A 2,832-nucleotide genomic window follows, 5' to 3' on the forward strand; every position below is an offset into this window, starting at 1 on the left:
AGTAAAATAATAATAATAGTAAAATAATAATATTAAAAATAATAATAAGAAATAATAATAATATAATGAAAGTAATAATGTGATAAAATAATATATATAAAATCTTCTAATACAAAAAGAAGCCTAAAACGTGTGTCCCTGGTAGGCAACACTTCTAAAGTCTGCTACCTGGTGAAAATACAAATGCAAACGAAACACTTTATGTTGTTCATGAGATTTCACCTACCTGCGTAAACGACTTTCTCCCTCCCTCTCTCCTCTGACCAGCTCTCAGAAGCTCTCATACCGGCGCTGTCTGGTTCTCTCGTGAAAAACTCCAGAAACGTACAACAAACTCCTCCTCGAACACAGCTTTTCAAACGTTACCATGGCGGCGAGGGATGTGGGGGTAAAGAATCTGATTCAGCTCTTCAAGAAGGGGGAGGGGGGGCTTTCAACTTTAACTCCTTCAGACTCTGAGGAACACGTTGGAGAAATATCTGATCAACAGTTCACAGCCACAACGAGTACTTGATATCAGAGGTGTTAGAAGTACTCAGGGCTTGTACTTGAGTTAAAGTAGAAGTACTCAGGTCTCGTACTTGAGTTAAAGTAGAAGTACTCAGGTCTCGTACTTGAGTAAAGTAGAAGTACTCAGGTCTCGTACTTGAGTAAAGTAGAAGTACTCAGGTCTTCTACTTGAGTTAAAGTAGAAGTACTCAGGTCTTCTACTTGAGTAAAAGTAGAAGTACTCGGATCTTGTACTTGAGTAAAAGTAGAAGTACTCAGGTCCTGTACTTGAGTAAAAGTAGAAGTACTCAGGTCTCGTACTTGAGTAAAGTAGAAGTACTCAGGTCTCGTACTTGAGTAAAAGTAGAAGTACTCGGATCTTGTACTTGAGTAAAAGTAGAAGTACTCAGGTCTTGTACTTGAGTTAAAGTAGAAGTACTCAGGTCTCGTACTTGAGTAAAAGTAGAAGTACTCAGGTGTCGTACTTGAGTAAAAGTAGAAGTACTTGGATCTTGTACTTGAGTAAAAGTAGAAGTACTCAGATCTCGTACTTGAGTTAAAGTAGAAGTACTCAGGTCTCGTACTTGAGTAAAAGTAGAAGTACTCAGATCTTGTACTTGAGTAAAGGTAGAAGTACTCAGATCTTGTATTGAGTAAAAGTAGAAGTACTCAGATCTTGTACTTGAGTACAAGTAGAAGTACTCAGATCTTGTACTTGAGTAAAAGTAGAAGTACCAGAGTGTAGGAATACTCTGTTACACTAAAAGTCCTGCATTCAAAATGTTCCTCGAGTGAAAGTAGAAAAGTATTCTCATCAGAATATAGTGAAAGACAGTAAAAGTAGTCGTTGTGGTCCATTCCAGAATAATATATATGATGTGTTTTATAATGATTGATCATGAAAGTGTTCTCAAAGCTGGTGAAGGTGCAGCTAGTCTAAAGTACTTTGTAGACTGCAGGGTAGCTGGTGGAGGTGCAGCTAGTCTGAAGTACTTTGTAGACTGCAGGGTAGCTGGTGGAGGTGCAGCTAGTCTGAAGTACTTTGTAGACTGCAGGGTAGCTGGTGAAGGTGCAGCTAGTCTGAAGTACTTTGTAGACTGCAGGGTAGCTGGTGGAGGTGCAGCTAGTCTGAAGTACTTTGTAGACTGCAGGGTAGCTGGTGGATTTACTCCAGGTGGAACTAAAGTCTGATTCAACACTTGATTAGATTTCACATCATTCATCCAGATCTGAGAAGTAACTAAAGGGATTAAATACATGTAGTGGAGTAAAAGTACACCATTTACCTCTGACTTGTAGTAGAGTAGAAGTACAGAGTAGCATAGCAATCCTCAAGTAAAGTACAAGTATCTAAAAATGGTACTTAAGTACAGTACTTGAGTAAATGTGCTTACTTAACACCAACGCTTAATATCAGAAACATGCAGTTGTGAATGAAGCAAGGTTCAAGGTTCTTTATCGTCAAACTAACATCGCTACAGAGTAATTATGTTGTACCCCTTGATATATACCACTGTGTGGAATCAGCTTTGATCTCAATGTGATCGTGGTGAATGTAAAAATAAGTAGTGTTTTGAGAAAAAGGATATTTCTGGACAAACTAAGTCCATAGAAAGAATAACTTTGTATGGACTGGTTTCTGAAAGAGTGCTTCAGAATAACTGAAATGCACACCTGGACATTACATGATACTTGTTAGGCGCTTTTATCCAAAGCGACTAACATACTGTGGACAATCCCCACAGGGACACAACGACATGCTGGGGTTTGAACCTGTGACCCCCTGACCCCAACACCTACGGACAACCCACTGCACCACACGCCTCCCTAACACATGAAAACACTTCCTGTGTGATACAAATGATGATATGTGTATATTATATTTACATCGTTGTACCAGCAGGGGCTGCTGAAGGTACTCGGTTTCACGACAATGAATTTCAACTAACTGAAACATCACAGCCGCAGCAACTGACTGTTGTGATGTTAGCGTAGCATCAATGTACCTCTCTTTCGCTTGGCTGACTCTTTTATCCAAAGTGACTTACAATGAGAATATTCTGATTCTGATTCTGAAGAGGAGAGACATTCAAACCAACAAGGATACTTCAAGTACATTATCTTAAAATAAATAATGTATTTATCAGTGCTACAGAAGAGAGAAGGATTCAGTTTTCTTTTATTAATCAATACAGACCTGGCAAACGAGACATAGTATAAAGAGAAATATTAAGGACGAGACATACACGATGGCACAGATTGTAGAATCCTTTTTACCAGAGTATAAATATAAATAAATAAATATAAATATAGACGAATAAAACAAAACTACTTTGTTGCTAC

The 2,832-nt window shown here is 38.4% G+C and overlaps 1 protein-coding gene across 1 annotated transcript in view; it reads right to left on the reverse strand.

Moving 5' to 3' along the window:
- Window positions 1–334, reverse strand: part of LOC117450519 (volume-regulated anion channel subunit LRRC8D) — a 25,928-nt gene extending 25,594 nt beyond the window's left edge. The window contains exon 1 of the mRNA XM_034088330.2: window positions 227–334. The gene's annotated coding sequence lies outside the window, so the exon portion shown is untranslated. The remainder of the gene's footprint in view (window positions 1–226) is intronic.
- Between the last annotated feature and the right edge of the window lie 2,498 nt (window positions 335–2,832).

This window comes from Pseudochaenichthys georgianus, chromosome 8 (assembly GCF_902827115.2).
Source record: "Pseudochaenichthys georgianus chromosome 8, fPseGeo1.2, whole genome shotgun sequence".
Classification (NCBI taxonomy): Eukaryota; Metazoa; Chordata; class Actinopteri; order Perciformes; family Channichthyidae; genus Pseudochaenichthys; species Pseudochaenichthys georgianus.